The sequence below is a fragment of the Theropithecus gelada genome, chromosome 16, assembly GCF_003255815.1.
Source record: "Theropithecus gelada isolate Dixy chromosome 16, Tgel_1.0, whole genome shotgun sequence".
NCBI classification, from domain to species: Eukaryota; Metazoa; Chordata; class Mammalia; order Primates; family Cercopithecidae; genus Theropithecus; species Theropithecus gelada.
Window position 1 is genome coordinate 33,614,625 of NC_037684.1, and position 22,314 is coordinate 33,636,938.

Sequence of the window (22,314 nt, forward strand, 5' to 3'; positions counted from 1 at the left end):
TATGTACAAAAACGTTTAAATGTTACTAGAAAAAATTACAGTTAATATGTATGTTGATTTGAGTAATGACTAAAATAATAGAAATACAATTCAGCGGTGAAACCCCGTCTCTACTAAAAAATACAAAAAACTAGCCGGGCGAGGTCACCTCGGTGGGCGCCTGTAATCCCAGCTACTCGGGAGGCTGAGGCAGGAGAATGGCGTAAACCCGGGACGTGGAGCTTGCAGTGAGTCGAGATCCGGCCACTGCACTCCAGCCTGAGCGACAGAGTGAGACTCCGTCTCAAAAAAAAAAAAAAAAAAAAAAAGAAATACAATTCAGACCAGAAGAGTAAAGAAGGAAAAATAGAAAATGCTGTCAATTTGATACAAGGCAAGGAAAGGAGGAAAAAAGGAGCAAAAAGGACAATAAATATAAAAAACACAAGATGGCAGAATTAAGGCAAAATATTAGCATGTCATTAAACCACGGTACATGTGAGTAGATTACAAAACAGCAAACCAGATAGGATTTTAAAAGATTCAGCCAGATGCTGATGAAAAGAAACGCAACAAAATTATCCAGAAAAGTTGGAAGTAAAGACATAGAAAGATGTGCCGGGCCAATATTAACCAAAAGAAGTAATATTCGTATCAGAAAAATACTTAAGACAAAAAGATATAATCACTTATAGGCACCCAACAAAGAGCCTCCAAATCCAATGACTGGAGGCAGCCTGAGGCTTTATGTTGAGTAAGGTCTTGGCCCCAGAGTGTCCTGTCTAGCTGCAGAGCAAGGATCTTATGCGTGGCAGTTCCTGGGCATGTACTGGGTCTGCTGGGTGTGGGGCCCTGTGCCGAGTACTGGCAGTATAGTGAGGAAGAAGACACTGTCCTTTGAGGGTCTTACAGCCTACAGGGGAAATAGACAAGAAGTCAGAAGAGTTCAGTACAATACAGGGATGCAAGGACAGAGACAGACACACAGCAGATGTGACGGGAATACAGGGGGACACCTAGTCCAGCCCAGGAGGTGATGCCTGGGCTGAGTCTAAAGCAGTGAGCAAGACCTGCCCAAGAAAAAGGAGAGGGTATTCTGGGTAGAGGGGATGGCAAAAGGTAAGGCACAGAGGTAAGTCAATGCAGCAATCACCAGCAGCTTGAAGTTGTCGGTGAGTAAAGTGTAAGTCAGGCAGTCCCAGGAGAGGAGGCTGCAGATGAAGTTCAGGCATCAGACCATGGACACACGCTTGATCCTCATATACCCCCAGGGTTTAAATTCTCAGATGAGTGAGGTGGGTATAATTCCACATTCCTCCCAGACTCTTGGGGGTCAAGTTCCAGATGGCAGAAGTCGCAGAGTAGGGGCAGATGGTGGATGCTGGGCATCAAATGAATGAGCCACTGGCCAGGCACAGTGGCTTATTCCTGTAATCCCAGCATTTTGGGAGGCTGAGGCAAGAGGATCACTTGAGCCTGGGAGTTTGAGATCAGCTTGTACAACATAACAAGACTGTGTCTTTATGAAAAAAAATAAAAAAGAAAAGAAAATCCTGCCATTGGTACAGAACCCCCACCCTGGCCTGGGCCAACAATCTGACAAGTGACAGGCTTCTGAAAGGCTTGCTTCACTCTCTCCCTCAGGCGGAGAGGGAGAGTGGCCATGTGATCCCTGGGACATAGAAACAGATGTCTGAAGAAGGAGGAAGGGGCCTTACTGGGGCCTGCACTCAGGCACTGTGAGTGAAACGCAGCCAGAGGAACCTCAAAACTGGACTCATTGGCCAGCCTGAAGCCTTATTCCCAGGAGAGCAATTTCTGCATCAGCATTTCCCATTAAGAAGGATATGAAATGTGAAGGTACATTAATCACTAAAATCTTACAGATCAATTATTAAAAAGAAACAAATCAGACATGCCCTCAAAAACTCAGTCTCGGCCAGGCATGGTGGCTCACGCCTGTAATCCCAGCACAGTCTCGGCCAGGCATGGTGGCTCATGCCTGTAATCCCAGCACTTTCGGAGGCCGAGGCAGGTGGATCACTTGAGGTCGGGAGTTCAAGACTAGCCTGGCCAACATCGTGAAACCCCATCTCTATTAAAAATACAAAAATTAGCCGGGTGTGGTGGCACATGCCTGTAATTCCAGCTACTCAGGAGGCTGAGATGAGAGAATTGCTTGAACCTGGAGGAAGAGGTTGCAGTGAGGCAAGATCACATCATTGCACTGCAGCCTGGGCAACAGAGCGAGACTCTGTCTCAAAAAAACAAAAACCAAAACTCAGTCTTGCTGCCAATCCCACAGGTCAAACTGCAGGGTAAATACAATCTATGGGGTAAAGTTTCTGACTGTCCTCCAATTCCCACCACATGCCTGATGATGGCTAGCCAGCCCTAGCCGTGTAGAAACTACTGTCTATGAGGCCCCTTCAGATGTTTAGGGCAATTCCCTCACATCTATTCTATTGGCATTGGTCTTACCCACTTCCAGCTTCTCTCTGACCTCCCACCCTCGTGCTGAGCTAATCCTGAAACATCATGTACTTAAGACAACCTCAAGCTCAAAGACATCTGCTGGCTCTGCACTGCTTATGGGCTCAGTCTCAACTCTGTGGCCCATAATCTTTCTGGCCACTGTTTCCCCAAACATAGGGTTTGGCTTTGGCCAGTCTGATCTCTCCACAACCCCTCGGCTACTCAACTCTCCAGGTCCCACGTGTGCCATGCTGTTGTGTGGGCCACCCCATACATCCTGCTTGTCCTTCAAAGGCAAGGCTCAGCCTCCACCCAGGAAGCCCCTCCCATCAGCTCCACTGCACAACAGCCTCCTTTTCTGCCTGCCCACAGCACCTTGTCTCCTCTCTCCTCACCCTCCTCCTGGTCCTCACACCCCCACTCCCTTTTACTCATTCAATGAAATAATGTAGACGAAGGAACTCTGGGAACAATCAAGCATCATACCAAGTGAAGATACCCACTCTTTGTGTGCACAACTCACAGAATTGCAATCTAGGTAGGGAACAAATTAAAAAAAAAAAAAAAAACCAGAAAAAAGCATAATCAAAGATGTTCGGGGCTGAGCGTGGTAGCTCATGCCCATAATACCAGCACTTTGGGAGGCCAAGGCAGGAGGATTGCGTGAGTCCAGGAGTTTGAGACCAGCTTGGGCAATATAGTGAGACCCCATCTTTACAAAAAAATACAAAACTTAGCTGAGCATGGTCGCATGTGCCTGTAGTCCTAGCTACTCAGGAGGCTGAGGTGGCAGGATTGCTTTAGTCTAGGAGTTCAAGGTTGCAGTGAGCCATGATCACTCCACTGCACTCCAACCTGCACAACAGAGTGACAGCCTGTCTCAAAAAAAAAAAAAAAAAGCCAGGTGCTGTGGCTCATGCCTGTAATCCCAGCACTTTGGGAGGCTGAGGCAGATGGATCACCTGAGGTCAGGAGTTTGAGACCAGCCTGACCAACATGGAGAAACCCTGTCTCTACTAAAAATACAAAATTAGTTGGGCATGGTGGCACATGCCTGTAATCCCGGCTACTAAGGAGACTGAGGCAGGAGAATCGCTTGAACACGGGAGGCAGAGGTTGCAGTGAGCTGAGATTGCGCCATTGCATTCCAGCCTGGGAAACAAGAGCGAAACTCCATCTCAAAAAAAAAAAAAAGGTCACGGTATTTCTGTAACAGTAAAAAACTAGAACAAAAAAGTCTAATTACAGGGGAAGGATAATTATTAAATAAATCATGGAACATCCATTAAAAATGTTTATAAATCATTTAACAATATGGAAAAATGGGATATTATATTAGTAAAAAAGAGGATAAAGAAGTATATCTAAAATATGACCCTATATACATGTGTTTGTATATTATAATGACATTTATAAAAATGTAGATACCTAGAACATATAGCAATGGTTCTCTTTTGGTAGTGGGCTTATGGATGATTTAATATTTCTTTTTATACTTTTCTAATTTTTCCACTTTTTCAGTGAGCATGTATTAGTTTTCTCAGTTCTCTTTTTTTTTTTTTTTTTTTTTTTGAGATGCAGTCTCACTCTGTCACCCTGGTTGGAGTGCAGTGACAAGATCTCAGCTCAATGTAACCTCCGCCTCCCAGGCTTAAGTGATCCTCCCATTTCAGTCTCCCACATAGCTGGGACAGGTGCGTGCGTGCCACCATGCTTGGCTAATTTTTTGTATTTTTGGTAGAGACAGGGTTTCGCCATGGTGCCCAGGCTGGTCTTCAACTCTTGAGTTCACGAGATTCACCTGCTTCAGCCTCCCAAAGTACTGGGATTACAGGCATGAGCCACTGTGCCCGAACTTCGTTCTCATTTTTAACAGATAATGTTTCTAAATGGTAAAAAAAAACAAAAACAAAAACAAAAACATGAAACAGATGGGGTGCCAATGAAAAGCATGAGTCCTTCCCTCCCTTCCTTCATTCCTCTAAGGGGATCCCCAATACCAGTTTCTTGTAACTCCCTCTACTGATTTTTTCTGTAGGTATTACTTTTCTTTATTTTTATTATTGTTATTATTTTTATGAGATGGAGTCTCACTCTGTCGCCCAGGCTGGAGTGCAATGGTGCGATCTTGGCTTACTGCAACTTCTGCCTCTTAGGTTCAAGATATTCTCCTGCCTCAGCCTCCTGAGCAGCTGGGATTACAGGCACCCGCCACCATACCCGGCTAATTTTTGTATTTGTGGTAGAGACGGGGTTTTACCATGTTGGCCAGGCTGGTCTCGAACTCCTGACCTCAAGTGATCTGCCTACCTTGGCCTCCCAAAGTACTGCGATTACAGTCATGAGCCACCATGCCTGGCCAAATATTACTTTTTATCATGAAAACAATAAAAAAGAATCTCTTGGCATGGGATGAGAATTTAGAAGGCATTAGGTCCACACTTGAGATTGGGGCTTTATAAATACGTGATGAGCAGGTTTCTGCGACCCTGTGCATGCACACGCACACACATGCAAGCACACACCCATGTGCAGGCGGGAAACTTCACCCGAACGTCTGTGGCTCTTCTCTTCTGCTCACTGAGTTTTGGCAGCTGGGCCGCTAAAACAGAAGGCTGGAGACGGCAAGCTTGTCCTTCCTGGTTTTGGTTTTCATTTCATTCCCTCCCTTGTTCTCTGATGGGGACTGAGAGTTTTTTATCAGTTGTGACTCAAGAAGTAGGAAGGTGCTCAGAAGATGGGGACGGTTTCCTGCTTTGATTTATCCAGTGGCAAATGTATGCGTGGTTACAGGCCTGTGCTAGTGCTGGATGGACCAGATGCCCCGGGCACGAGTGGCCCCATAGAGTGAAAAACAGCAGAAATGGACCAGGGAGAGAAAAATCAGCCCTTCCTCCACTGCTTGTGCAAAGGGGTGGGAATTGCAGGGTTAGTCCTAGTATGGGAAACCCAAGGGAGGCCAGTTTTCCTAGCTAGCCTCTCCTACCTTCCTTAAATATGATCTTTCACCTTGCTTAAAATTTTTTTTTTCAGGCCAGGTGCAGTGGCTCACACCTGTAATCCCATCACTTTGGGAGGCCAAGGTGGGTGGATCACTTGAAATCAGGAGTTCAAGACCAGCCTGGCCAACATGGGGAAATCTCATCTTTACTAAAAATACAAAAATTAGCTGGGTGTGGTGGTGGGCACCTGTAATCCCAGCTACTTTAGAGGCTGAGGCAGGAGAATCACTTGAGACCAGGAGGTAGAGGCTGTGGTGAGCCAAGATTGCGCCACTGCACCCCAGCTTGGGCAACCGAGTGAGACTCCATCTCAAAAATTTTTTTCAAATACCAAAATAATTGTTCATTATAAAAATGTAAACAAAACAAAATTGTATATAGAAAAAAAATCCTGGCACCGTCCCCTCCTCTCTGCAACATAAAAAACACTTAAGTTTCATGTAAATCCTTCTAGTTCTAATTACTATACATATACAAACATATAGTTTGGGACTATTTTTAAAAGAAACGTGGGATTATACACATGTAGTATCATACAAATTGCATCTTTCACTTAACAAGATACTATGAATACTATTCCATCTCAGCGCATGTAGATTTATTTCTTTTTTTTGTTTTGTTTTGAGACGGAAGTCTTGCTCTGTTGCCCAGGCTGGAGTGCAGCAGCCCATTCTCGGCTCACTGCAACCTCCGTCTCCTGAGTTCAAGTGATCCTCCTGCCCCAGCCTTCCGAGTAGCTGGGATTACAGGTACCAGCCACCACGTCTGGGTAATTTTTGTATTTTTAGTAGAGACGGGGTTTTACCATGTTGGTCAGGCTGGTCTTGAACTCCTGACTTCAAGCAATCCACCTAACCTCGGCCTCCTAAAGTGCTGGGATTACAGGTGTGAGCCACCACGACTGACCTCTAATTCATTCCTTTTAAGGCTTCATCAGATTGCATAAGATTGCAAGGTACAGATGTACCATCATTTGCCCACCTGGAAACTGTTTCCAATTTTTCTTTCTTTTTTTTTTTTTTTTTGAGATGGAGTCTCGCTTTGTCGCCCAGGCTGGAGTGCAGTGGCGCGATCTTGGCTCACTGCAAGCTCCGCCTCCCAGGTTCACGCCATTCTCCTGCCTCAGCCTCCAAGTAGCTGGGACTACAGGCGCGCACCACCACGCCCGGCTAATTTTTTGTATTTTTAGTAGAGACGGGGTTTCACCGTGTTAGCCAGGATGGTCTCGATCTCCTGACCTCGTGATCCGCCTGCCTCGGCCTCCCAAAGTGCTGGGATTACAGGTGTGAGCCACCGCGCCCGGCTCCAATTTTTCATTTATAAGTAATAATGGAAAAAACCCTATCCTTATTCACATTTATGTGTACTTGTAGAAGGAATTCTAGGTGGTAAGCTCCTGGGATTGGAATTTCTCGGTGACTCTTTTAATGGGTTATCATCTCTTTTCTCCTGTTTCTATGTGTCAGAGAAGTAGGCAGCATTGGATAGGTGGTTTCCAAACACACTATTTATTTGCTGTGAAGATGCTATCCTTGCTTTCAACATGCTTACAGTCTAGATGGGGAGAAAATGGGTAGATGGATAAATAAATCATAAAGGAATCAAAATGATCTTAGCATCAGAAAGACCTTCAGAGGTAATTTATTCCAATATATTACTTACTAATCCTGAGGAATGGCCATTCAGCCACACGACAGGATGGCCTTGGAGTCAGAAGATTTGAGTTTGAATCTTAGTTTCTCAATACTCTGGTGTGTGACCATGGGCAGGTCACATAATCTGAGACTCAGGAGTCTTATCAGTAATACAGGGATCCTTAAACCCACATGACAGAATTTTACAGGGTGACTCAATGCAAGGAACAAAGTTTAAATTACATAGTACAGTGCCTGGCATGTAGTGGGCACTCTGGAAACATCAGTGGAACCTCCAGTGAGATGGAAGCTGCTACAAGATGAGCAGTCAGACCTTTGCATGACCAGAACTGTAAGTTTTTTTTTTTTTTTTTGTGAGACAGTTTCGCTGTCACCCAGGCTAGAGTGTAGTGGCATGATCTTGGCTCACTGCAACCTCCACCTCCCGGGTTCAAGCGATTCTTGTGCCTCAGCCACCCAAGCAGCTGGGATTATAGGCATGCACCACCATGCCCAGCTAATTTTATTTATTTTTTTGTAGAGATGGGGTTTTGCCATCTTGGCCAGGCTGGTCTCAAACTCCTGGCCTCAAGTGATCTGTCCACCTCAGCCTCCCAAAGTCCTGGGATTACAGATGTGACGGTCCATAAGTGTTAAGTTGCTTGAAAGTTGCTGCTATGAGGCGCTGAAGGCTACCTCCCACAGCTTCTAGCCAGCAGCTCTAGCATCAGACGGAAAGTCTGGAACAGATGTGGTCAAAGCAGGAGGAGGAGAATCCTGAGAGCAGAGGGACAGAGTTGTCGGCAAGAACCCATGAAGATGTTCTTTGAAGAGCATTCTGCACACCCCATCTGGCTTCTGTGTCCACTGGCAGTGCCTCAGCTCTGCGTGATAAACTGGGACTCACAATTCCTTGGCAGCTAAAGCTGAAATTAGTTGTTCTGTGGTCATCTTTGGGTGTTGCAACAATCTGCTATTTGTATACATATAACCACATGCTGGCTGTTGGTAATCATACAAATGAATAATAATGGCAGCTATTATTATTTGCCATGTATTAGGTAATGCATGCATTTTTTTCTTGAAGCTTCACAACTCTGTGAGCAAGGCACTAATGTTATTCCTCTACAAGGAGGAAGAAACTGGGCCTCAGTAGGCCAGGTAAACTGCCCAAGGCCACGGCAGAAGCAAAGTGGCAGTGGCAGGATTTGCACAAGTGACTTTTATGTCAAAGCCCATACTCTTAACCGTGACAATTTAAATCCAATTTAAACCCAATTTAAAAATTGGGACCGAGATGCAGAAGCTGTCACAAATCAAAGGTTAGTGAGAAATCCAGGGACTGGCCTGGGAGGAAGCACCTTAATTATGAAGCATGAACTACAGCCAGCCTATGTTCTGGAAAAAACAACTTTAAAATGACAACAGGGAAGAAAGACTCCAAGCTGGACTTGTGGTGGGTCTGTGTTCCTCAGCCCACCCAGGCCTGGCATAGCCGGGCCCATCCCAACGAGAAATTCTATGATAAATGCAAATGTGCCCTTCACTTTATAAAGCCTGGCTCCAGGCTTCTTGAGCTAATATTTACCATTCTTTTTATAACAAAGACTTGAGCAGCATTTGCTATCTTCATAAATTTCAACACTACTTTTGCCCCCAGGCCCTGATATAGGGCATTTTATAAGCTTTAAAAGAGAGGTATTACAATGGTATTTTCAATTCAACCTTCAAATCCTTTGCACAAGGAGAGCCAGCAGCAAATAGAAAAGATGCCGCAGGGGGCATCACGGATCCACAGAGACCCAATATGCAGGAGAACATGTGGGGCAAAGTAGTATTGAGATAAAAACCTGCCACACGTGTACTTAATTTTATACAATAAGCCACAAGGAATGTTTAATGTATGTTGTATAAAAATTTTTTCAGGCCGGGAGCAGTGGCTCACACCTGTAATTCTAGCACTTTGGAAGGCCCAGGCGGGCAGACTGCCTGAGATTGTGAGATGGAGACCGGCCTGGCCAACATGGCAAAACGCTGCCCCCACTAAAAATACAAGTCACCTGGGTGTGGTGGTGGGTGCCTGTAATCCCAGCTACTCAGGAGTCTGAAGCACGAGAATCGCTTGAACCCGGGAGTTGGAGGTCGCAGTGAGCTGAGATCGTGCCACTGCACTCCAACCTGGGCAACAGAGTGAGATTCTGTCTCAAAAAATTTTAAAAAATAAGAAATAATTTAAAAATTAAAAAATTTTCAAGTGTCATTGAAATCTGCAACTCAGGGTATTTTGTGTAACTGAATATTCTGATGAAGTGGGGCTGCCCTGTATGCCACTTAACAACGACCGATTTCCAAAGATTAGAAGGCCATCACTGCCCTTGACACTAAAATCATGTGAAACACAGCCAGTTTCTTTGATGACTCAAAACGTACTTTGTGATTTTGCCAAGCTTTGAGATCATTGTTACAAGCAGCATTTTGGTTGTGAAAAACAGCTCTCCTTATTTAACCTTTCGGGGTGGATTCTGAGCAAGAAGTTCCCTAGGCTACGGTCAATCTCGCTGAAATACAAACACCCGCCTCTCCTTTCTGGGTTTGGAAATCTGGTTTTCAGAGGTGGGAGTGGGCTTCAAGCAGCGTCTACCTGTGTTCGGAGAAGATGAAGAAAGACAGGCTCAGGCTCCCTGCATAGGAGAATTCAAGTTCATTGCAGTCACTGGTGACTGGTTCTGAAATTGAGGAACTAGTTTGAGGAACTTCAGAATAAACAAGAAACCCAAAGAACTCGGCTTTCCACGGAAGGCTTCCAACGCATGGAAGGAGGCACAGGTCCAGCTCCGCCCTGCGGCGGGGCAACCTTGACCCTGGCCTCGTTTCAGATGCTGCCCCACACGCTCTTTGACAAGCTGGCCCAAGCAACCAGCTTGAGGACATGATTGGCAGAGGGGTCCATTTATAATGAGGGGTCATAGTCTTGTCCTCCACTGGGAAGGGAAAAAAGGGCTCCGGACATGGGGCATGACGAGGAATATTCTCAGAGGATCTCACACGATTCTTTGGTAAAACAGGGTAAATCATGAAACAGCCCGTGGTTCTCTCGTCCTCCCCGAGGCCAGCAGGGCCTAGCAGGAGTTTGGATTCAAGTCTTGTACTTTCAGTCAACAGCAAATACTTAACCAGTGGCTACTATGTTTCAGGCACCATGCTGGCCAGCGGGAATATGAGGATGATGAAGAGGCTTCTCTGCTGAAACCCTCGAAAGGCCTTCTTGGAAGGTTGAACCCAGTTACCTAGAAGCACTCCCTTGATCCACCTGCCTGCAACTCTCTAGTGGCAACAAGCCTATGGGATGTGCCAGGGTAGTCACTGCCCTCCCAATTCCCTTCTGGAAGGGTGGGAGGTGGTCAGTCTTTATTAGCGGGCTACTCACTGTCTGATTCTACTTTGAACTATATTTTCTTTTTTGAGAAAAGGTCTTGCTCTGTCACCCAGGCTGGAATGCAGTGGTGCAACCACCGCTCACTACAGCCTCAAACTCCTGAGCTCCAGTGATCCTCTCACCTCAGCCTCTGAAGTAGCTAGGACTACAGGTATGCACCACCATGCCCAGCTAATTTTTTTTTTTTGACAGAGTCTTGCTCTGTCGCCCAGGCTGGAGTGCAGTGGTGCGATCACGGCTCATTGCAACCTCCGCCTCCCAGGTTCAAGTGATTCTTGTGCCTCAGCCTCTTGAGTAGCTGGGATTACAAGTGCCCGCCAACACGCCTGGCTAGTTTTTGTATTTTTAGTAGAAACAGGGTTTCACCATGTTGGCCAGGCTGGTCTTGACCTCCTGGCCTCAAGTGGTCTGCCTGTCTTGGCCTCCCAAAGTGCTGGGATTACAGGTGTGAGCCACGGTGCCTGGCCATGCCCAGCTAGTTTTTAAAAAGAAAATTTTGGAGGTGGGTCTCACTATGTTGTCCAGGTTGGTCTCCAACTCTTGGCCTAAAAGGTAATCCTCCTGCCTTAGCCTCCCAAGTCACTGGGATTACAGGCATGAGCCACTGTGTCCAAACAACATTTGAGCACATTTCTCCTGAGTGTCTCTACACTTCTGAAAATGCACTTCTTTCCCCCAGAGTGTTGAAGTTTCCCAATTGTTACCAAGCTCCCACTCCAAGCTGATGACTGGTACAAGACCCCAGGATGAGAGAAATACCAAGGGGTTCCCACCCAGGCACCTGCAGAATCCAAGACGCTCTACACCTGACAGCGCTGGCTCAAGCTGGAAAAGGAGGGCCACTGGGCTGCGCATGGTGGCCTCCTCGCCCCCTCCAGCTCCTATTGTCATGGCTCCCGACTAACACCGGGGCTGACCTGTGAGGTGTCTGCCTTCATGCCCAGCTTCCCCCTGTCATGGTGAGGTCCTCCAGGGCGGTGCCTCAATTGTGTTTGGTTTTCTAGCACCTAGTAGATGTGGCCCATTTGACACACTTGGCAAGTGTTCCTGAGTGAAAGGACAGACACACTTCTGAGGAATAAATGAGTGCCATAGGCTCTGGGAATCTGGCTGGACAGGGACACGTGTCCACACTGTCCAATCATCTGGCAGGCTGGAAGGGAGGGAGTCACAGCTTGGTGGCTGTATTCTAACTGCATCCCAGCAAGCAGGTGTCCTGAAAGATGGCTGTGGAGCCACTCCTGCCATCCCCTGTGCTAAATGCTGACCAATTACTTCTACTGCTTGAGAAGATAACCCTTCTGAACTGGACAACACCCATCTGGGCTCGGATTTGCATATATTTGTATGTATCTAATACATGCTAGAGGGAGGTGGTGCAGGACTCTGTCCTTCACATTGATCTGTACAAAGCTATTCCTGCCTCTTCAGGCACAGCATCTGCCAGTGGAGACTGTTGGGCAGGACTCAAGGAGCCTGGTGGGTTCAATCAACTCCCGTGGTCAAAGGACTCAATTTGTAACCTTTTTTTTTTGAGACAGAGTTTCACTCTTGTCGCCTAGGCTGGAGTGCAATGGTGGATCTTGGCTCACTGCAACCTCCACTTCCCAGGTCCAAGTGATTCTCCTACCTCAGCCTCCTGAGTAGCTGGGATTACAGGCACGTGCCACCATATCCAGCTAATTTTTTTCTATTTTTAGTAGAGACGGGGTTTCACCATGTTGGCCAGGATGGTCTCAACCTCTTGACCTCATGATCCGCTCGCCTCAGCCTCCCAAAGCGCTGGGATGACAGGTGTGAGCCACCGCGCCCGGCCTCCATTTATCTTAATTGGCAACCACATCCTCATTGGAGGCTGGCTAAGCCTCCTTTCCTCCCAACCCTCCTGGCTATCCCTAGTATCGACCAGAAATATCTACCTTTTAACTCTGGCCCAGTAAAAGGAAACATTAATGTCAGTAGAAGGTGGATTTTGGCTACAATAATTCTTTGCATTTACAGGGGCCACCATCCAGATATGACATCATGAAATCATGCTTCACCCATAAGGAAGAGCCTCTCACTGAGAGGAGCCAGACAGATGAGCTAGGATAACACGCAGAGTATGCATGCACCTCCTGCACAGAAGAAAGATGCAGAAGAGCTTCATGCACTGTGAGTTTGGACCCCTGTAATCAATCATTGATAGTTACTAAATACCCACTCTAGGTGAGATACTGTTTGGCTAGGTAGGAAAATGCTCTAAAGGTGTGGGCAACCTTTGAGACTTCCTGGTAATTGTATTTTCTTATCAACCTTGACCTCCTTTTGATTACAGAACCTCATGGTATAAGAAAGCGTCCAACAAATAGCTTTCTGTTTACTTTTTCTTAGACCCAGGGCAGCAGCTGCTGTGGCTCCACCCTTCCCAGGCCTGGCAGAGCTTGCAGAAAGGCTGAGAGTGATAGGGTTGGGGTAGGAGAATAAAAGGAGGAGCTAGTTTAAAAAAAAAAAAAAATCCTGCTTCAGGTTTAGTTCCTTCATTCCCTGGCAGCAGAGCACAGTGAAGAGTCTGGGTTTTATAGTTCAGGCTCTGCCATTAACTAGCTGTGTGGCCTTGGGCAACCCACTTGGCTTTCTTGGGCCACCATTTTCTCTCCTGCATTTTCTCACTGCAAAAAATGTGAATGATCATGTCCAGGCTGTAATCCTAACAGCTCTTTCTGGACAGTGAGGTTAAGGTTATTTAGCCATGCCAGCAGGAAGTGACTGCTGGTTGGTCCAGATTGATGGAGTATGGGTACAGGGGCTGGGTTGGTGGTCTGCCAGAGATAGGGAACAATATTACTTGCAAGAGAATAACCGTTCCTCGGCTGTAGCTTCATTAAAGTCAAGTGCTCCTTGTACGTGGTCCTGGACATTGCTTATAGATGTCCCTGGCCATAAGTGGTCAAGTTCAACACCAGCTGCACTAGTCCAGAACAGTGTCTGAAGAAAATCTCTGCCTTAATGGTCACCTGATAGTGGTTTTAGCGGAAAGAGGGTCAGGAGAAGCTGTAGTAGCCAGAAACTGGGAGGGAGGGATGGCTCAGGAGTTCCCCCTGCTGCTTCTTTCTGGGTCCAAACCCTGGTCCTAGAAGTGTAGACAACTGAGGTGGTGGCAGGCTTGGGATTCCTGAAGCTTCTTGAAATCCAGGGTTTAATCTCACCTTTCCAATCACTGGAGCTCTGCAGAGCCTCCAACTCAGGTGGTTGTAAAGGAGGCAGGTGGAAAAGTGTTCCTAAAAGGTTTTTCACACCAAAATAGGGTTTGTCGCTCTGCTCTCTGCCAAGGGATTTCCCAGCTCCCTGGGGCCAAAGCTCCCCTCCTGCTTCTCTGCTGACTGTCACTGGAAGCAGGCCATTTTCCACCCTCAAGGTGGCTGGACTCAGGAGTCAGTGACACTGCTGATCTGGGCTCTGTGCCCTGTCTACGATCCCCCCTCCGCTGTCAGCCCGCAGGCCCCAGAAGCCTCCTGTTTGCCTCCTGCCCACAGCCTCCTAGCCCGGGGCTGGGATGAGGGTGATTTGTGGCAGAGGGCTCCTCACGAAGGTCTGCTCAGGACTTTCTCTGCAACTGTGCTGGGGAATAAATCGCCTGTCACCTACACCCCTGCACGGGTGACTCACCTTCCAGAGAAAGTGCTCTGCTCACCTAAGCAAAGCTGCTTGGAAAATGACTAAGGCACCTATCAAATGCACTCTGTGGGGTCAACCAGTTATGGAGCAAGGTCCAGGCACACTCTGCCTCTCACCTCCAGCTTGAAGTCAAGTGCAGAGCTGCCACGCCAGGCCTGCTGGTTTCATTTTCATCTGAACCCAGCTCCACATGAGGCTTGACATCCGGTGATCTATTTTTTCTAAAAACTAGCTTCACTTTAGAAATGACTCTTCGGCCATCAAGCCAGCTTCCCCAAGAGAAAACAAAATGTTATTTAAAGGGAATGGCAGCCTGGTGAGGCCTATATTTTTGTTTTGTATTAAGGGGAAAAAAGACTTTAAAATATAATATGAAACTGTTTTTTTTTTCCCTTATGAGATTAAAACAAATGTTTTTCTTTTAAGAGATGGGGTCTCGCTATGTTGCCCATAGCTACTTGACCTCCTGGGCTCAAGTGATCCTCCCGCCTTAGCCTCTCAAGTAGCTGGGACTACAGAAACACACACCACCATTCCAGGCTTCCCGTGAGATTTAAAGGGAAATCTGCAAGTCCCTGACTGCAGATCCTGGGCTCCCAGACACAGTCCTGGAGAGAAGCTGACAAAGACATCTTTATGAGAGGGAAAGGACGGCGAGCTGGGGATGCCATGTGGTAGTGGGAACCTCACTCCTCAGAACCAAATGTTCCCTCCTAGTCCCCCAGACAAAGAGCAAGTCCTTGCTGACCTACATGCCATACAGTATTTTCCCTTTCCTCACCTCCAGGGTTAATGCAGGAACCTACTTGATCACATGTGGGACGCAGGAAGCCCCTAGACAGGCCCAGCTGTGTCTCCAGCTCAGAGTCAGGATTGTCAACTGGGCAGAGCCTGGACCTTTGTAGGCTTATTTGGAGTATGGTGAGGACAGTATGTAGTGTAAGGCAGGGAGAGCACGACAGCTGACGCTTTTAGACTGAAGAACTGTCCCCCTAAAAGTCCTACTGAGAAAATGACTCTGGCCTGTCAGGCAGTCTGACTCTTCTTGACATCATCTTACAGAAAACAGGTTTAGTCACAATGCATTAATTGGCAACTACTACTGCTACTATCACTGCTACTATTACTACTACTACTAGTGCCACCACCAACAACAATAACAACAACAGCAACAGTTACAGTCGCTACATTCTGTGCCGGGCACTGGGCTCAGCACTTTATATATGTCCTCTCATTTTCTACTCAAAACACTCCCGTTAAGTATTTCTGATTCCATTCACAGATGAGGCACCTGATGATTAGAGAAGTGAAGTGATTTGCCTGTGGGCACACAGGCAGGCAGTGGCAGACCTCGATCTGACCCAGGTCTCTCTGACCTGACAGCCTCAGCCACCACATGTGACACAGAGACACCAAGGACTTGTTCTGTTGCTCTGGACAAATCACGGGCTCTCCGCCTTTGTTTCTACATCTGGAAAATGGGCACAAGCACACCTGTCCAGACAGCAGGCTATTCCTCTTTTAGCCTTTTATTAATTAACAATCAATATCAATTAACAATTGACTGGTACAATAAATAAATAAAGCTGCTAGCCTGGTTTCATTATATTCAAAACTGACATGTTTTGGGGGAGGAAAATCCTTACCGTTTCATGAGCAAGTCAGTAGAAAAAGCAGTGACCTAGATGTCAGGAAAAGGGGGTTTAGATTCTGAGCAATCCTGTCTATTTCTCCTTATGAGGCTTCACTTTTCTGATCTTTGTCCCTGCCCTTCTTCACATGAGCATTGTGTGAAAATAGAAAGACTGGCTATAAAATTATTCTTGATGCCACATAATTTCAAGGGATTTCTATCAGGGAGCTGAGGGATTAAGAGATGTAGAAAAGCAAGAAGGGAAGAGGCTCCTTTAGAACACAAAGAGCACACCGGCCACTGAAGAAAAATGACTTTTTCTGCATTGTCATTCAGGCAGTCATAAGCCTAGAACGAAAAATCTCATACTTCGATGTCCTGCTCAGTTCAACAGAAATGTTCCCCTACAATTTGCCCTGGGTCCCGCCTTCCCTTTCTGGGCTACTGCTTTCAGCATTTTAGCCAGCACCACAGAGTAAATGCAAAACCTTCACACATGCATCACTTTGAATGCCCACCCAGCTCTTGTAGATGTTCAGCCCCATTCTGTTCTCTTACTAGGGAATCGTGGTGTGTGGAGACTAGAGGGGCTGACATCCTTAGAGCTCCCTAAATCCACTGACATGGAATTGTCCCCGGCCCACCAATTTCACACTGGTGCCATCAACAGTGCCCATAATGCTCAGATGTTTCCAGTTTAACTGAAATACTAAAATGGGGCAAACAGGAAGCATCAGACACAACTGCGGTAGTGACTTATTAATCACGAAAGCAGAATTTTAGTTGCATTTTAACCTTTTGCCAGGAAAAAAAAAAAAAAAACAACCTTGAGATGATGGAAGCCATCAGTAGAAATATGCTGCCTGTATGCGTATTGGGCTGACTTAGACTTTTTACTTAGGACTGACTTTGCTTTTAAGATTTCTGAACTTTCCCCCCAGAAAGCACATCTGTCAAACCAACCAATATGAATCTGTCAGCTCTTCACAGGGGCAGGCAGGCTTGTTAGGAAAGCCCATGCGCTGTCCATTGAGACAGGAAAAAAAATAGGAAGTTAAAAGTGCCTTCACAGGCCAAAGTGATACAACACTGTTCAGAGGGTGCCAACAACGAAGAAAACAACCTTGGATAAAGCTTTCATCTCTTTCACATCTCCGCAGATCTCTCACCAGACCCTGGCCAGGGATGAGCGGTTATCAATCACCAAAACAAAACAAAACAAAAATCACAACAGTGGCCTAGGGCTGGACAACCAACCAGCGCAAGTCATCTTCTCAGCAGTAAATGATATACACATATTCCAGGCAGATCACAAAGGAGTCAGTGTTCAACAGGAGAACCAAAATGAGGAACCAAACCTTCATCTGTTGAGGCGAAAAGGCCCAACCAGACATTTTTGTTTAATAGAGGGAGACTGATTTGGCAGGGTCTCTGTGGTGCCGCTCCCACAAACCCTTAACAGACAATACCAGTGACAAAAAACCCCCTTCAGAACTGCTCCTTATAATCAGAAAACACTCAGAAGATGGCCTGAAGCTTGGCAGCGTCTTGCTGTCTGATTTCACAAGGAGCTGGTACATACACCTGGGTACTTATCTCTAAAATTAGAGTCAGAGATGATTACTTTTATTTTGAGATCTTCTGAGAAGTTCTCCACACCCTTCAAAATAAATGAGGATGTCCGAAAGGTGTCTGAAAAATTCAGAGGTCTGGCATCGCTCCAAAGGAACTGATTGATATCACTTAAAAAACACCAAGAGTAAATCCAAACACAAGCGAAGTAAGGCAAGCACTTTTTAACTGTCCTCTCACACTGACAGCATAAAAACCACACCAAAAACTTCTCCCTCCTGTCTGCATCTCAGTTCTATAATGTGGTCCTGATCTAGGATTCTGGGGAAGACCCATCCTTAGTCCCAGCTATGAGGCATCAGGCAAGATACATACCACTCCCACTCCCCTCATACACACCTGCCTCAGGTGCCTCACTCATAAAACAGGACACTACAATCTGTCTTACCACACAGCCATCTGAAGGAAAACAGAGCTCACAGGTATGAAGACACTAAGTAAAAAACACATCACTAATGTTAAGATACTGTCTCCTTCTAATCTTTCAGAAAGACCATGTTTCTAGTCAAGGGGTTTTCAACATTTTTCCTGGAATAAACTCCAGACTGCTATTTTATACCATGACCTTACCCTAATCATTTAATTTCACGTGCTTTTAGGGTCCTTAGTTAAGTCATTGGTGTTCATTGTCTCCAGTGATCAAAAGTAGTTTTACCATTTACTTTGCCGATGTATGTACCTTTCACCACTTATCCTCTGCCTCATTCATACCTCCAGTCTACCCTTTAGGGCCGAGAGCAACTTTTTAACCTCGACTAGGAAGGAAACACTTTTTCTGAAGTTAGCCAGCATTAAGGAGGCTCCCGGGCAGGTGGGAAACTGTACAAGTGGCCCCTGTCTGCCTGGTGCCCGGTGGTTGCAAGATGCCAGGGCCACGATGGGTTTCCAAAATGGGAATATTACATCTGAACCAACAGATAAAGTCCCGAGTTGGAGAGCCTAGAAGAATTACAGAGGAGGACTGGGTTCAGAGGGCGGAGGGGGGATGCTGCGGGCGGCCAGCACTGCCCCGCTGCATGCTGAGGACAGGCTTAGCTCGTGCTCCCCGCCTTGAGGTGTGACCTGAGAACTCCCCGGAAAGACCAGGAGGGTTTCACGCCAGGGCAGATGCGAGGGCGCACTCCTGCAGGAGACACGTCCGCCCCACGCCAGGCGAGCTTCATCCTGGGGGCACTGGGGCGCAGAGCAGGCGGGCGGGCCTGGCGGCGGCGCGGGGCCCTGGTAAAAGGGAAGCAGGGCGCCCCTGCGCGCGCTCGGAGCCAGCGTGTGGCCAGCAGGAGTGCGCGGCCTGGAGGCCCGGGGCGAGCGCGGCGCCGGCAGCGCGTGCGAGGGCGCGCCCGCGGACCGCCGCGAGTGGGTTGGACGAGGTACGTCGGACTGCGCTGGCCCGGCCGCCAACCCCACTGTTCCGGGGCGAGGGGCCAGGCCGCAGGCCAGCCCGGGGCTGAGGGGCTATCCATCCTAGCCGCTCCCTGGGCGCCTCGTTCCGGGCCCCAGGGTCCCGCCCCGTCACCTACCGGCCAAGCGCCGATCTCCCCAACCAAGCGAGTGTTGCGCTCCGCTCGCCCGCGATCTCCCGCCGCCGGCCGCCGACCGCTGAGCTCCCGGCCCGCGGTCGCCCCGCCCCGGTCCCGGGCTCCGCCCCCTCGCCTTTTCCACCGCCCCCGGTGCCACGCCTCCCCCGGCGGCTGTAACTTTGCCTCGCTTCGCACCTCCCTTCTTTGGCCGCACGGCGACCTGTGGCCCCGCCCATTTCCCCAAGCCAGCCAATGAGACGGCCGTCCCTGCAAGCCCGTCTTCCCGCTCCCTAGCAACGATTGGTTAACGAGGCCTGGTTTCCAGAAATGGGCACTATTTCCGGGCGATGTTTGTAGAGGGGAGATCGCTGGGCGGGCGGACAGAAGGCGGAGGCGACTAGGGTGTTGGTGGAACCACACATGCGCCCTCGGCTTCTGGCAGTCTTACCAGCTGCGTTCTTCTCGAGGTTACTGGAAGGAAGGGCGAGTGTGCGCATGCGTGGGCACTCCCTGCCTCTGCTTCGGTTACCTTGGCGACAGCGAGGCGCTGTCCTTCGTGGGTCGCGCGCGTCCCGCTTCCTCTCTGCTGCCAGGCGGTGGCGGCTGAGGCGGGAGGTGGTGGGGGTAGAGACGTTTTTATTGAGCTCTTATCGTGTGTCTGGTGCTGTAGAATCCCTGGAATGAATAAAGGTTACAGTGCCTGCCCTCGAGAAGCTTCGGGAGCAAAGGGCTTACAGGGGCCCTACCTGTGGGTTGAAACCCAGGTACAAAGAGAGCATGTGGGTGCGTGGCGTGGTATGAGCGCTGAGCAAAGCATCTGCTTGCCGAGTTTGCAGACCGCAGAGCCGGCAAGAGGATGAGAGCTTGATGTATGCAAAGAAAGGACCTGGAGTTCAGAATATGCGTTGAAGTGTCAACAGTGCTTCTTTCAGAATGGGGGTCGGGGGTGGGGAGTAGGGAAGGTATGGACATTTTTTCTAACTTTTGCTCCTCTGTATTATCTAGTGTTTCCACACTGAACTTGTATTTTATTTATAATAAATTCCAGGCCAGGCACGGTGGCTCACTCCTGTACTCCCAGCGCTTTGGGAGGCTAAGACAGGAGGATCGCTTGAGGCCAGGAGTTGGAGAACGGCTTGGACAATATAGCGGGGACCTCGTCTCTGCAAAAAATAAAAGAATAACCGGGCTTGGTAGTTCGCACCTGCAGTCCCAGCTAGAGGGGAGGCTGAAAGTTTGAGGTTACAGTGAGCCATGATCGTGCCACTGCACTTCAGCCTGGGTGACAGAGTGAGGCAGTCTTAAAAAAAAAAAAAAAAAACCAAACTTGATTTATTTGCAAAATAAAAGACGTACTCCTACCCTAGGTATCCCACTTCCATGAAGGGTCCATGATAGGTGTGGTGAGTGGCTCTAGTCTGGGGATAGGCAGGCCCCACCCAAGGCTGTCTTGAAAAGTAAGGAACACTCCATCTCTGAAAGTGTTTGAGCAAAGACCACCATCTGCTTGAGACTACTTTGCAGACAGTCCAAAGCTGAAATCTTCTTTCTGGATATATCTGTGCCAAACAGTCGTCTCCGCTGGGGGATAGGGAAGACCATTTATTTAGGCAGTGGTCAAAAACTCACAACCTGAGGGCCTCATCCACTCACCCAGGCCAGAAATATGCTTTGTTTGGCTGGCCCAATATTTTTTAAAATTTGAATTTGAATGCCTTAGAGCAGAGCCTACGATTCCTTACAGCTCCCGCCACTCTGTTTTTTACTCAACCATCTAACCTTGTGTCACCTGTCTGGGCCCTGGAGCATTTGAGGTTGTGGCTCCCACAGAGTCTGTGCTTTAGAGCCAAACAGTCTCTGGTGCCCACCCTGGCTCTGCCACTGACTAGCTGGGAGATGGCAGGCAAAAAAGAAGCTGAACTGGTGGCCCCCAAATTTCTTTCCACCCCCAGGGTTTTGCATTTCAGTGACTCAAGGAGAGGCAGAGCTTGGCCAGATGTACAGGTTGGTATCGGCAAACTTGGATGCCCTTATTGTCTTTCCCACCACCTGTTTGCCTCTGGGCACAGCACTTCTCAGGAAAGATGTGGGCACACCTCCAGAGTCTGAGACGCTCCCTGGCTTGCCTTTGCCTTCTCTCTCTTTCACTATTCCTTCTTTAAAACACCCAGTGCCTCTGTACTTTGCCCAGATTCTCTTGACACCTCTGGTCCTGGGTCCCCTGTACACTCCCACCTACCCCATCAAGATGATCTGTCTTTAAATTCATCCCTGAACACTAATGTGTATTAATCAGAGAGAGTGAACTGTGTTGACTCAAAACTGTTTGGCCAGGGGTGGTGGCTCACTCCTGTAATCCCAGTGCTTTGGGAGGCTGAGGCAGGCGGATCACGAGATCAGGAGATTGAGACCATCCTGGCTAACACGGTGAAACCCTGTCTCTACTGAAAATACAAAAAAATTAGCCGGGCGTGGTGGCGGGCACCTGTAGTCCCAGCTTCTTGGGAGGTTGAGGCAGGAGAATGGCGTGAAGCCGGGAGGCGGAGCTTGCAGTGAGCGGAGATTCCGCCACTGCACTCCAGCCTGGGCGACAGAGCAAGACTCTGTCTCGAAAAAACAAACAAACAAACAAACAACTGTAACTCTGGAGAGGAAATGTCACATCAGGTTGCAGGAGAGGAACAAACCACTAAACACTGGTAAGGAAGATATTCGGGATAGGCAAGGCGTCTCAGTTTCAGCTACTTTTCTGAGGTCTTTCCAAGCCCCACTGTGTGTGGGTGAGGTGAGAAACAATACACCCACCCAGAGTGAGCAGTGTGGTGTCTCTGAGTCTTGAAGTGCTTGCACCCTCTGGAAGGAGAGCTTTGGGACAAGATTACTTCCTCCCAGCCTAAGTCGAGACAACCTGGGAAAGCTTCTGGTCTTGAGTCACTTGTGCACCCTCAGCTCTGCTTTAAATACAAGAAATTGACATTTACAGGATGACTCACACCTGGAGTAGTGAACTAGGTTCTCAGTACTCAACGGTTTTCACATCCCATCCATTTCAGTTCTGGAAATAGCGTAAGACTGCTATTCCAAAAGAATCGCGGCCAGGCGCGGTGGCTCAAGCCTGTAATCCCAGCACTTTGGGAGGCCGAGATGGGCGGATCACAAGGTCAGGAGATCAAGACCATCCTGGCTAACACGGTGAAACCCTGTCTCTACTAAAAAATACAAAAATCTAGCCGGGCGAGGTGGCGGGCGCCTGTAGTCCCAGCTACTCGGGAGGCTGAGGCAGGAGAATGGCGTAAACCTGGGAGGCGGAGCTTGCAGTGAGCTGAGATCCGGCCACTGCACTCCAGCC

At 48.1% G+C, this 22,314-nt stretch overlaps 1 protein-coding gene across 1 annotated transcript in view; it reads right to left on the minus strand.

Moving 5' to 3' along the window:
• MAP3K14 (mitogen-activated protein kinase kinase kinase 14) overlaps positions 1–19,151 on the minus strand; it is a 53,887-nt gene extending 34,736 nt beyond the window's left edge. Inside the window, exon 1 of the mRNA XM_025363206.1 lies at positions 18,966–19,151. The gene's annotated coding sequence lies outside the window, so the exon portion shown is untranslated. The remainder of the gene's footprint in view (positions 1–18,965) is intronic.
• Positions 19,152–22,314: the final 3,163 nt, after the last annotated feature.